Below are 14,518 nucleotides of genomic sequence, written 5' to 3' on the forward strand. Positions count from 1 at the left end.
GAGAGAGATAGAGAGTTAGAAACATCGATGAGAGAGAAACATTGATCAGCTGCCTCCTGCACATCTCCCACTGGGGATGTGCCCGCAACCCAGATACATGCCCTTGACTGGAATCGAATCTGGGACCCCCCAGTCCGCAGGCCAACGCTCTATCCACTGAGCCAAACTGGTCTTGGCTCCATTTTTAGTTTTTTGAGGAATGTTTCATTTAGTCATATTGTCCCTTAAGTCTCAATGTCTTATAACTATAAAAAACCTGGAAGAAAATACAAGTGCATGTTTACTTAATATCTGGACAGAAAATGATTTTCTAAGCATTAAATAATAGAAGAGCTAACAATGGAAAATGCTCATTGATATAACTATATAACAATGAAAACAATAGCATATGTTTAAACACATTATAAATAAAATTAAAAGATGAGTGAGAAACTAGAAGAACAATTGCAACAGAGATGCCTAATGGCTTCTATCATTACCAGATAAAGAAATGACACAAACTGATAAGGAAAACACTACAGTTCCAAAGAAAAATGGACAAAGAACTTGAACAGTTTTCGGAAAAGGAATTTAAAACAGCATAGCCTATTCTTTTTAAGTAATTCTAATTCTGACAGATCACTGTTTGCTTAGCTATTTTTAGATCACATGAAAGGCTCTTTAGTTGACTGATACTTACCAAGTATTTAAAGTCACTAGATCCTTTGTTAAATATAGGTTAAAAGACTTATCATTTTTATTTCAGTATCTTCTTAGTGTTTTTCAACTTAGATATCCAGGTAAAAAGACATAAGGAAAGTGAATTTGCTGTATTTCATAAAGAAAGGAGAAAGATTTTGGTATTTGATTGACTATAGACATGTGGAAACCAGTGTTCTTTTCAGTTGTATGCTGATTTCAATACCCTAAAATGTTACATTTTCTTGTTTTTGTCATTGATTCAAGTATTATGAATTTAGTTGCTCTGAGGATTCAGGACCTGAGTTTTCGTGGATAATTTCTGTTGTTATGTACTTTTAAAATTGAGAGTAATACTTTGATGTAACTGCTAAAAGTTCATCATGGAATTGGTGAGTTTATTTAACAAAAATGAACAGTTATTACTTTGTGCTGGCACAGTCTACATTAAGAAATAGAAGACTGTGCCAGTACTGAGATCGTACTTTAGTGTGTGAATAGTGTATCTTGTATTGCTGTAATAGGTGATATATGTTATATTTGAAAGGAGCCAGCATATAACACCCCTCTTCTCTTTCTAGTCCAGGAATGATTGTGAAGGGATCAGAGAGATAGTAATCAAAGCATCACTTTTCTTTCTGGAGGTACAGACTTTTAGGTGGCCACCCATAATGGTCATTCTTTCTGTTCACACCTTTGTGTAATTTCCTCCCCTTGAAAGTGTGGAAGACCTTGTGACTTGTGCTAATCAATAGAATACAGCTAAGGTGATGGAATGTCACTCCCATGATTATGTTACATTTATAAGACTATCTTGCTCAACGAACCACTCTAGAGATTCTCCTTTCTGGTTTGATGGTGTTGAAAACGCCCATCTAGCCATGAACTGTGGGTCTACTATAGGTGACCTTTGAGAGTTGAGGGCAGTGTCTAGCCAAGAACCAGCAAGAAGCCAGAGACCTCAGCCAGCAAATTGAGTGAGACTGGAAGCAGTTTGTTCCAGTCAAATGAGAATGCAGCCTCAATTGCAAGTTCATAAAACCCTAAACAGAGGACCCAGTTAAGCTGTGCCTCAAGTTCTAATCCATAGAAACTACCTATAATAATAAAAGTGTAATATGCTAATTAGACTGGACAGCTGAACAACCTTCCTGATGTCCTTCCGGATGACCTTCTGGACAAAGCCGAGGCTGTGAGGACTGGCTAAGGCAGCCGGGGCTATAGGGCCAAGCCCCTTGCATGGATTTTGTGCATCGGGCCTCTAATGAAATAATAAATACATGTTGTTTCAAGTCACTCAATTTGTGGTAGTTTGTTACCTAGCATACAAAATGAATACAACTTTTCCCCCATAGATTTTCTTTCTTTATTTTGCCACTGGGAACATGTTCAAGTAAATGTTTGTTCAATATCCTTATCTGTTGGTGCCTTTATTTTATAGCATAGATTTTTCAGGAGTGTGATTACTGTTTCTGTTCTTTTTAATTTTAGTAAATGATGCCAGGTTTTTTTCTCAAGAAGCTCTAACAATTCACATTATACCAGTAACGTGTGTGAATATATCTTTTTCTATAACCTTTACTAGTAATGAGCATTAATCAAGGTTTGTAATTCTTTCCAGTCTCCTAGGTATAAAGAGATCTCTTATTTTTACTTTAATTTGCATTTCATTGCTTATCAGTGAGTTTGAACATAATTTCATGTTTCTTCATCACAGGGGATACCCTTTTCTGTGAATTTCTCATATTCTTTGCCAATTTTTCCCTAGTCTAGGCTTTTGTTTTGCTTTTGGTCTCCCTTTAATTTTGTAATAGACCTTTGTATATTATAGATATTAACCTCACTCCAGTATGTTGCAGATTTTTTTTTACCCTAATCTGTTTTTTGTTGACTTTCTTAGTGAATTTTTATGCTAAAAATTAAAAGTTTTGCTGAAACAGATATTTTTATTTTCATTAATAATTGCTGAGTTTCCAAAGTTTCAATTTTGCTTAATAAGGTCTTTTTTTTCCTCCTCCCAACTCCCCAAGATGTTTATATTTTTAGGCCTTTATTCTATCTGGAATTTCTTCTCTTAGTTGGAGTAATAAGGTTGAAATTTATTTTCTTCATTGTGTGTAGCCAGTTGTACTGGTAAAATATAAATTGCTAAGTGAACCCGAGAAAAGCTAAAAAACTTGAGTAAACTAATTACCGTAAAATATATTGAAAATATTTAAAAGTTTAACTTTGTAAAGCATATCAGTGTCAGTGGATTTATAGCTGCATTTATTATTATTATTTTGTAAAAATATATTTTTATTGATTTTTGGAAAGGAACGGAGAGGGAGATTGATTCTGATTATCTGGGGGTCGAGCCTACAACCTGGGCATGTGCCTTGACCAAGAATCAAACTGTAACTTCTGATTCATAGGAAGTCAATGCTTAACCATTGGCCACACCGGCTGGGCTATAGCTGCATTCAAACAAGCCTGTTTAATTTTAAAAGTAAAATTAAATAATAGATAATTCCCATCTGCCTTAAACCTTTGCTACTAAAATGTGGTCCTAGGATCAGCAGTATCAGTATTACCTAGGAGTTTATTAGTAATTAATACAAAGTCTTATCTACCTTTTGACCTAATGAAACACAGCCTGCACTTTAACAAGATCCCAGGTGATATATGTGTGCATTAGCGTTTGAGACATATTGATTTAAACCATTGCAGGCGGTGGAAGATTTGGAAAGCTTCCTCTAAGTCTAAGTCTCAAAGTTGTTGCTGTAGAGTTTTAAGCAGTGTTCCCTTATATGGTCTTAATTGCTCCTGCATCCCTGGTGTGTTTCCTTTCTCTTTTCACACCTTGATTATTTTTGTTTATTATCATTTTCCCTTAATTGTGCTTATGATAGACTTATCTATTTTACTAATCTTTTTAAAAACAAACTTTTTTATTTTGCTACTGTGTGCTCTCATTAATTTTAGCTTAATTAATTATTCTAGTGGCCTTTGGTTCATTTTTTTGTCTAATTTAGAAATAAATTATTGTTTTTTTTGTTTTCCTTTTTTTACATGAAAGCATATAATGTTATACTTTTCATTGAGTATAGCTTTTGCTGTGCTCCTTAAGTTTCAGCTAAATTTTTCTTTTTAATTTTTTCCTTTTTTTATCTAAATATAATCTAGAATTATGATTTTTAATTTCTAAGTAAATAAAATATTTTTATCTAATATGATTGTTTTATTATCTTAAAATTAAAAATTTTACTTTTAAAATTAAACATGTTTAAGATTTTATTTGTGCCCAGATACATATTTGAACTTTATAAATGTTGCCTGGACATGCAAAAATTCTATATTATTTATTTCTGTTGAATTGATGACTGTCCATTCCTCTGTGCTTGTACTTTTTAATTTTATTTTTGTCTCAGATCTGTATAGAAAGAGGTCCTTGGTACTCTGGTTATAGATATAGACATAGGTTAAAGAGTGTTAATTACTCTTTTTTCATGTTCATCTATCCTGAGATCCCTGTTTTGTTTGTTATTTGATTTTTTTTTTTTTAGGTAGTGAACTTATTGGAAAAGGCTCTGAAGTCCTTTTTATTTATGAAATGCTTTGTAGATGTAAATGTTCTCTGTTTTCAGGCCCAGATATTTGCACTTATGACATATTTTGCCTCTGCACCTATGCTTGAATTTCTCTATATAAGATGAGGATGTATTCTCCCATCAGAACCATGTCTGAATGCAAGTTCTCATTGTCCTGCCTACCTTCCCTTTGCTATAGTGCATCTTCCCTTTTTTACTATCAATTTCTGGGCATGTGCCTTCAGGTCATAGGCAATAGCTGCATTCCTGTTATAATAGCTGTATTTCTTTAAAACTCACCTGTCTGATTTCCTGTAATCCACCTGAGAGTGTTCAGATCTTCAAAAGTGACTCCTCACTAGTTTTTCCTCTGGACTCTACAGGCAACTTTAAGGGAATACATCTCAATAGTTTCCTGAGTCATAGCTCCTTCTGGGGAAGCCTCCCCAATGGCTCTTTGAGATCTTGCCTCTCTTATTCTATAGATTTCACTAGATTTTATGGTATCTGATCTAGTAAACTCTAAAATCCCTCTTGCTCTTCAAGCACCCTGTTTATGAGCACTTCAACCAGGTTGGTATTTTTATTTCATATCTTTCTAGCTGGCCTTCAAGATTTTATTTTTTCTTTGAAAACTGTCTAGCATGTAGTCTACGATCGCAACATTCCATCTAAAGAAAACACATTTCCTCCCTGTATTCAGCATTATGTTTGTCCACCCTCCCATTGCTTCTGTTCTGGCACGAAGCTGAAGTGCAGTAAGCCAAGGTAGCCCCTCCTTGGCTTCCAGTAAACAGGATTCTTAATATTTCCAGGCCCAGGCATTTTACATTGCCTCTTAGTCTCTGAGTTTTCAGCCATTTCATTTATGGTTTAGTTTTCCTCACTCACGAAACCCTGGTACCTTATAGATTTTGTTAATAGCATCCACATCCCTTCTGTGTGTGAGGCCATAGTAAATCTCCGAAATGTAAAGCCAGTTTCCTAGTCATTTCAATAGGTGATTATAGCCTCCTTGAGGTCATGGGTTTGGAGGATGACTCTTAAAAACATGTGAAAAGGCTACATGAAGTGAATAGGTTAGTTTTTTCCACAATTTTCTTTTTAAATCTTGCACTTTAAAACAACATACAGAAATGCAGTCTGGGGCATCACATTGCGTATCACTGACACCTGGTGAGAGACTTGCTCTAAATTCTGTGGCCTGTGGTAACTGCTTTTGTACTTCAGGGACCCGGCCAGCCGATCTGATTGACAAACACAATAAAACAAGCTGAGTTTGAACTACCCACAAGTGCCTAAAAGGCCCGGACACTAGAGCTCTGCCTACTTTAAGGATAGCTTTATTGGAACAAAAGAGACTCTCTTACTTGTGATGTAATTCCTGGCCCACTGGCCTGCTTTAAACCTTAGCTGTGCCAGTATGAGGTCAAATGTCGCCAGAGAGAACCACACAGACCATGATTACTAAGCCCCACATTCCCTCAACAATTTAAATCCAGCCACAGGGTGACAATAAAAAGTCACAGAAAACCACTGAGATCAAAACCCAGGTGGCTTAGAGTTCCTCAGGCATCAGGGCTTTCAAACTGTTTCCCTTTCCTGTGTTTCTATGCAGTGCACACATTGTGGCCCAGGGTTTGTCACTCTGCATTTCTAGCTTATGACTGCTAAATTAGGGCTAAAGGGAGCCAATCAATAACATTTCTCTTCATTTCCTTGAGTTTGGAAAAAGAAAAGTACATACAGGATTTCAAACAGATGATGGGGAAAATACCTGCTTTTTATTGAGAGTGTTGAATCAGCGAATGTTGCTTGACCTATCGCCACACTCTGCTTCTCATATGTCCCACCCCCTAACCTGTGAATTGAAAGTATCGACTCATAACGCCAGGCCTTGTAAGACAGAACCTTCCTTGTAAACTTACTAACAGATGAGAAGAAAAGATGGGTGTCCTGAAGATTTTGCATTCTGAAACAGAGGAAAGAACTGAACTATTTTGTTTCTTTTCCTTCTTTTCATGGTCAGGATCAAAGCAATATTTTCTTCCTTGGGAATGTATAGGTGAGGGGGTAGAGATACCATCTTGAGATGTAGAGCTCCCTCTGCACTATGTTAATGTGAAGAGTGGGGGCCAGGTAAGTGCCCCTCCTATTTTTATGATAGTGTACATATAAAAGGCTCCTCATAACTGGTGAGGTCCTTAGCTCTGATTGGGATTTGAGTTGAGAAACAAGAGTGTGATATAATAATGCTGAACTTTAGTAGATTTGCAGATTTTTGGTAGCAGGAAAGACATTTTAGAGAGAGGAACGACATTAGTCAGGAGGAGAGCTATACCATTGCAGGGTGTGTTCAGGGAGCAATGAGGAGCCCAGTGTGGCCAGGATACTGGGGAAAGTGGCTAGAGATGAGGGTGGGAAGTCATGCTGGACTAGGTTTTAAAGTACATTATTTCAAACTCATAACTTTGGAGTCTATCCTAGAGTGCCATTTAAGGTTTTAAGTAGGGAAATAATTTTGATATTTACATTTTTGAATACTAGTTCAATCAGTAGCTAAAATGGTGAAGGAATAGCTTTGAAATATAGATATGGAGCTCAGCAGACAAACTGGGGGTGTAGTCAAGAACTGTGAACAAATCTATGCCTGAAACCATAGTAGAATTAAATAAAAACTAGAAGTTAGGGAGTTCAAATACTTTAATTAGTGTATCATATATGATTGGAGGAACTTTGCAAACTTAGAAAATCAGACTACAGAGATTCACAGGGTGGCATCTCTGACTTGTTGAGTTTCCATGCTCCACCCTCCATTTGCCCCCTATCTAATCAATCGCCCAGGCTATGGATTTTTTCCTTTGCAATAACTTGCATGATTCACTTTTTCACTTCCCGACTCTCTTCACCTTTCCCAGGCCCTTTCCTCAGTGATTATTGTCTGCACTAATCATTTGAAAATCTTAATGTCATGTAGGTTTGATTCTGTATTCGTTTTAGGGATTAGATTCATGGTGCGGTCTCCCCTGGATCTGGTTGAGAGTTTACAAAAACAATGCCACATGAGCATGGGCTACTGACTTCATTCAAGTGTGTGCATGGATTGAAGATAGATACAGGCAGGCCTTTTGACTCTCCTGCAGATTGAATTTATCCATCTTGTCACAGTGAGATGCTGTGCCAAACATCTGAGGGGCTTACTGCATGGAAACTGGAAGCCCAGGCCTAATGAAGAGGCAGAACCCAGAGGCAGCAAAGGAAGAGCATAGACCCTCCTAACTTTGACCCAAAATGACTCCCACTGACAACATGACCTAATGCAAGTTAGGCTCTTACACATTTCACCAAATTGATTTATTTCTCTCTCTCCAAGGAGAGGAACAACTTATGGAGCAGAGTTTGAAACATTTCTAGTAACACCATCTTTCCTCTTTCTACAGATTGGAATAAGATTTTCTTAACTTTTGGTTGGGGAAGTAATGTGGGGTTAGCAGAAATAGAATATTCCATCATATTATTCATGTTATGTATTATTTTCTAATGTTTTAGGGTATAAAGCTTTTATTATTAGTTTTCAATCTCTCTGAAACCAGAGCCCATACATATGGCTTCCTTTCTTATCACATCAATGAACATTCTGAATAAGAATATTTAGATTTAGTTGGAAATATGCAAAATGGGATGTCGTGTGGGAAAGGCTCGCTGCTGCACAATAATTTTGTGTCTTTGCATGATTGTGGTCAGTTCTCAGGTTTTATCTTTTCGTGGTCTTGTCTGATTGCTGGTCTCCTGCTTCCACATGTGCTGGCTTGGTTGCTCATGCAATTAATTCAGAGTGGGCCCTTGATATTGGTTGGTTTTCACACACTCAAAGCATTTGTGCATTTACTAGGTTTGAAGGGTGAGCTGACAGTTAAGGAGAGAATGCATAACTCATTCAAAAGTGTGAATATCCATATTACACACCCCTCTTCTCAAAAATTCTTTGTAGTTTCCTGTCATTGAGGAATTCTGTCTTAGTCCAAGGTTCATGCATTGTTTTACATTCTTCTGAGCTCCCCTTCTTCTTTTCCTCTTTTGTTTCCCATATCCACCTTCCTATATTTCCTTAGAAATTTTAAATAATCCAATCTCATTTTGCTAAAAGGTTCAGCATTCCTCAGCTCATTTTCCAAACACACACAAACAAATCTATTCAGGTACTCAATAAATACTGCCAGGGAAGACGATCCACACTCCTTAGGAGCAATTATGATATAGATATCAGGTTTTCCCCCCTATGTTAGACTTAGGATAATATCCATGCATTTCTGTGTTGATTTTTTCTTACTTGAATAATAGAGGAATGAATATGAGATCTAAGAGATCTCAATGTTCACATCATAGCAGGCCTCCCAAAATATAAAATAAAAAAGTGAGTCTGAGAACAAATAACATTTTGCAGAATTTATTTAGGGACCCAAAATTTAAATGTATATCTCTGCTAACAGTGTTTTATAAAAAACAAACCCAAAGAACCCCAACCTTTTTTAATATATATATATCTTATTGGTTTTTTACAGAGAGGAAGGAAGAGGGATATTTAGAAACATTGATGAGAGAGAAACATTGATCAGCTGCCTCTTGCACACTCCCCACTGGGGATGTGCCCGCAACCAAGGTACATGCCCTTGACCGGAATAGAACCTGGGACCCTTCAGTCCACAGGCCAACACTCTATTCACTGAGCCAAACCAGATAGGGCCAAATTTTTTTTGATATTGATTGGTCACATGCCTTTCTTGCATACAGATTCATAAGGCTACAACCAGAGACAAAAAAGTCTTTCACAGACTAGATCAGCTATAAACCTTATTAGGTTAGTATAAAATATAATGGATGCCAGGTCTCTATAAACAGAAGTGTCAAAACTATTGAGGCAGTGTGAGTGCTGGGAATAGTAAATCTGTGGTCACTGTCCCTTTTGTTGATATGGGCCCTGTCAGGGGCATAGATTCTTTTGGTAGTTATTTCATTAAAATAATCTCAAGACCTTACAATTCTATTTTTTTCATACTTTCATATTATTAGTATTTCTATGCCATAAGTTCCTAGAATCAATCAAAGTACTATTTTTGCATGACAGCTACAAAACATATTACTGCATTTTCTATACTATATTAATCATTTCATAAATTTGGTAACACAAGGAGGTCTGCATTTTAAACAAGATACTTAGGTTACCCTATGTAAGCATCATTAATCATTTCATTGTTAATGGCATAATGCCAAATACTGGAAAAAAGGTTATTTTAAATGTCAGGTACTCAAGCATAGCAAAGAATTGGAGACTTGTTTTAAAAAATAATTACTTGCACTGGAATGGGGTGATAATAAGTCTCATTGAGATATATCATTGAGGAGCTACCAGACTCATGACTGAACTCTCAAATCTTAGAAGATGTACTAAGAATCCTGTACTAGTTGAAAAGGGGGCCCAGACAGTGGTAATGTGAAAAGGCTGACATCTCATATGAGTTGCCACTGGGCAATTCCTCCAAAGAGCCAAAGGTAAAGTTTCACTGGTAGTCAAAATTAAAAGCTGCTACTGAATTCTGATGTTCAGATGTTAGTACATTGTTCAACCAAACAATCTGCCAGATCAAGTGGATAAAAGTACATACACACTCAGCATTATGTTACATGAGTATTTGTCATTGGAACCAAAATTTCAACCAGTGTTCACACAGCAAAAGTCTTGTGTAACCTGATGACTTTTTAGATCTTGGTCTTGCCATTGAAATCGCATAGAATGCCTTCAGTTGGCCTGACACCCAAAGAAACCATAATGTGATCCTGATTCCACATGCGGTGTGAACCCCTGTTAGACCTGTTTGCTCTAAATTCTGATGGCAGGCGGTACCCCATTGGCCCTTGCCTGATTTGCTTAATGTGCTCATTGTCATGGTGTCCTCAGCTATTTAGGGAAGCACTGGGAATAGCACGAATGGAAGGGTCTTTGAAGTAATTAACTTTCCCTCTTGCACCCCTGCCTTTCTTCAGGGTGCTGCTTCACCTTCATCTCTTCCAGAAAACCCTTATTAGTGCTTATCTTTGCTCTGCAAACTTGGACATCATCTCTCTCTCCTCTAACCTTTCTTGGTATTTTTCCTGTAATTCTTCTATGTCACTTATTACTAACTACCTGGTAGCTGTCACGTTCCTGTCTTACCCCTCAGCAGTGCAGTATATTACCTGAATTATCTTCGCATGCCCTATAGGACTTGCACAGTGCTTGGTCCAGGGCAGGGCTCAATAAATGTATTGGATGAATAATGAGATGCAGTTCTACTGTAGGATCCATGGGAACAAAGAACACTGGATCTGGCAGAGCAGCTTATGTTGATGTTTTATACTCTAAGGCTGGAGAAAATCTTGACTGACTAGCTTCTCAACCTCCCCGCAAAGTGATCTTCCAGACTCTCCTTAAATTCCTGCAGTGATGGTGAACGCATTTCTTCCAGAGGTAGTCATTCCATTTAGACAGCCCCAAGTGTGAATCTCTCCCTCTCTCCTGAAGGTAGTCAGAGCCCAAGACTCAGATTTATTATCAGCCTAGCTAAGGCTACTTTAACTTCATGCTAAAAATATTCTCTTGTTTTAATCAGTCTGAAGCCCGGAGCTGTCCACATTCTGCCTGACTTCATTGGAATTATCTGCAGCTACTGTCTTTTAAATTGCTATTTCTTTCATGGATTCAGAGGGCTGGAAAAGATCAAGAGACTAACTAGTTCACACTACTTAACTTTTAGAGGATCAAACTGAGCCTCGAGAGAAAAGGGGGCTTTAGTGGCTTTAAGTTGAAGCCATCACTTGCACAGGGAGGAAGGTGCATTCTCAGCTTCTGGCCTGCTTAAAGGAGCCAGCAGCTAGTTATTCCCACATATGCCACACATAGGCAGTAACCCATATGCCACACCAGAAGCTTCACACTTTTGCAATGCAATATTAATGGCAAGAACTAATCACAAGCATAAAATACTGTCTTCCTCCTCTCAACCCCTTATATGCTCACTTGCTGGCATGTCACCCATGACCAGGCAGACAATTGTTGGTCTTCTGTCAACTGACTGAGGAGTGATGTTGAGTGGGTATTAATTGTTATGAAGAGAAGAGATTCAAAAAGAGAACATGCTTGAGCAATACATTTGATGATGTAATTTTTAGTTATGAGACAGTTTGCTTCTCAAAAAGGGATAATTTGTTATAATGCTAAGTAGCATTTCATGTTATCCACTGAGATGCATTTGGATTTAGCACAGGAAACAGATGATATTTGGTCTGAAAACACTCTGTAAATTTACTTTTTTGTGCAGATTGTTGCTTACTTTTTAAAATTTCATGTTCTGCTATGCCAAGGAATGACAGTTATATTAAATTATATAACTAACAATAGTAAATTGTGGAAATAAGTGGTTTGAGTTGAAAGGTGGTTCTGTTTATGGAAAATATGCTCAAAAAGTTGATATTGTACATGTTTTGACTTTGTTCTAAAACTAAAATAAAGACAATCTGTAGAATAATCTGCTAAATTTTAGGGAGACTTTTGCCTAGCACTGGTTTTCCAAAGTAAATTCTGATTTTATTATTTTTTTTGATTTTGCTGACATGCCATTTCAGAGAAACTCTTTATATCTGTGTTTTTAAAGTTTGTTATATCATATATTCATGTTAGGACTAAATTAGTTAATTTTTAATAATTCCAAATATTTTAGTAGAAAACAGTTTTAATCCTGTGTAGTGAGTGGTATGAAGATGCAGAAAAGGTATTTGCTAGTATAGGAAGTACCTCAAGTAAGAAGTAACTATGGTAAAGGAAACTTCTTAAATAGAATTTCATAAAGATTTGTAATCCTAGGATATATTTGTAAAACTGTGTGATGGGTCAAATTTTACTGTATTGTGTTAGAGCCAATTTAACCCAATTATTCTATAAAAGTTAAAGCCATTTCTGTATTCTCAAAAGTGGGCTCCAACATGCCTGTCCAGTATCTCCTTCCTCTACATCCCTTCATAAAATGAATGGTCCTGCTTTGTCAATCTCCTTTATGATACTTGAGCTCTCAAGAACTTTTCTCTTCTGTTTCTATAGTTTCCTCATTATGGAATGCCCAAGGAACTGATTTGAATTAATGAATTGGTAAAGGTCAAACCTGGTTATGTGTCAGTTTCCATCAAATAACAATCTTTCCTGATTTACCCAGTCTGAATGAAAAAATCCTACAGCATATTACTTAAACCTCTATTTAGCATTATATCAGCATCATTTTATATTGATCTATTCAACTTAATTTTTGTGACTTCTCAATTGACTATGCACTATTCTTTTTTTATATGTACTAGAGGCCCAATGCATGAAATTTGTGAAAGGGGCTTGGCCCTCACAGCCCCGGCTGCCTCAGCCGACCCTCACAGGTCTAGCTGCCTTGGCCGGCCCTCACAGCCCTGGCTTTGTCCAGAAGGTCATCTGGATGGTCATCCAGAAGGATGTCCAGATGGTCATTCTGCTGTTTGGTCTAATTAGCATATTAGCTCTTTACTATATAGGATTGTATGCAGGGTGGGGCAAAATTAGGTTTATAGTTATGAGTACTAAAAATACAGACTTTATTTTTGTATTACTATTTATTAATTGTTGTATTATTTTCCATATGAACAACTGTAAACCTACTTTTGTACTACCCTGTATATTTTGGTTGCAGAATGTGATTTTTTAAAAGATGTACAAAGTGATGTGAACATACCTATACATTGTGAAATAATTATTTCGGTTTTTAAGGTCTTCTTTCACATAATTTAAAACTATTTTATATATCTTTGTAGGACTTTTTCCGAGGCACTTAATACTTTTGGATACTGTTATAAATTCAACTTTGCTCTTGACCATAGTACCTCTGAATCTTCTAAGACCTAGTTCATTATTTCTCCTCTCTAACTTGTATCCTCATTATTTCTTCCTCCACTGAACATAATAAATGCTCTGTGCCCATTAAAAAAATCCTCTAGTAGCTCCCTGTCTCATCGCCTCTCTCTTTTCATTTATGGCAGACAATTTGGACATAATAGTCTGCACTTCTGTCTCTTCTCTCTTCCTTCTCAGTCACTCACTTTCCAGCCTGCTGTGACTTGGTTCACTGCCACCACCACTGAATTAAAGCCAGGGCTCATTTTTCAAAGTCCTATGTTGATGTTTTTGGATTATAGAATGTTGTTGATAATGATAATACATAACAGCCATAATAATTATAATGTAGTAAGAGAATAGAAGTGATAACATTTGCCATTGGGATATTTTTTGTGTGTAGTGCCATTTTATATCTATTATATTTCCAAACCAAACATTATTATCACAAATGAGATGGCACATTCCATTGTTCAAGATCATGGTGTATAAGTCCTACAGGGAATTCTGCCTAATGTGACAGTTCAAACTCCTGTCTTTCCCTTAAATTCTGGGCTCTGAATCTCCTCTGGTACATCTTTTCCCCTATCCAGCCTCTTTTTCTTAACGTTTGCAGGTTTCTCTTCCACCACACATATCCTCAATCTGGCTCCCTTCCAGGGTCCTGTCATTGGTTCTCTTCTCCCTCTTCCTGTCTTTCCTTATATAATTTCATCCACTCCCATAGCAATAGCTGTCATTCAGCATACTGACTTCTTTATATTCAGGATCTAGCATGGTCCTTGGCTCCTAGCCAGTTGAATGATGAATGAATGAATGAATGGAGAAGCCAAAAGCTTGTGTCTACCAAATTCATATTCCTAGTGCAGCCCATAAGAGTCTAAAACAGTCATATCTTTACTGGTTGTTGTCCAGGCATCTCAGCTCAGTATTACAAAAATGAACTTTTCATCCCAAACCTCCTTTTCCTCCTGTCTATCTGATCCGGGTTCAGAGCACCATCCTTCATTTATTTGCTCATTATAGAAACCTGCAGTCACAGAACTCTTTCTCATGCCAGCCTCAGAAACCAGTAATCAAAATCTACCAATGCAGATTCCTTGCATTCAGTTCTCTAGCACCCTATCCTCTGGCGCTCTCCTTTCTGGTGCACCTATGTTGGTGATTTGATTGACTCTTCTAGCAGGAATAGAATAACTTATACATTTTACCTTTCTGGGGAAAATTGAGTTACCATTTTTCCATGTGAAGAAAAATAATTCTAGTTTGGCAGCTTATGTTTTTAAATTGCAAAAAAGAGAGTGATAGAAGTATCTACTCCTTGCTCCCC

General features: G+C 37.0%; 1 protein-coding gene and 1 long non-coding RNA gene across 2 annotated transcripts in view; both read left to right on the plus strand.

Moving 5' to 3' along the window:
* LOC107181783 overlaps nucleotides 1-5,781 on the plus strand; it is a 7,447-nt gene extending 1,666 nt beyond the window's left edge. The window contains exons 2-3 of the long non-coding RNA XR_001512489.1: nucleotides 12-14; nucleotides 5,771-5,781. This is a non-coding gene — a long non-coding RNA (uncharacterized LOC107181783). The remainder of the gene's footprint in view (nucleotides 1-11; nucleotides 15-5,770) is intronic.
* The window catches only part of GRM1 (glutamate receptor, metabotropic 1), a 99,922-nt gene that overhangs the window by 48,292 nt on the left and 37,112 nt on the right, over nucleotides 1-14,518 (plus strand). The gene's annotated exons all lie outside the window — the stretch shown is intronic.

This window comes from Myotis davidii, unplaced genomic scaffold (genome assembly GCF_000327345.1).
Source record: "Myotis davidii unplaced genomic scaffold, ASM32734v1 scaffold292, whole genome shotgun sequence".
Classification (NCBI taxonomy): domain Eukaryota; kingdom Metazoa; phylum Chordata; class Mammalia; order Chiroptera; family Vespertilionidae; genus Myotis; species Myotis davidii.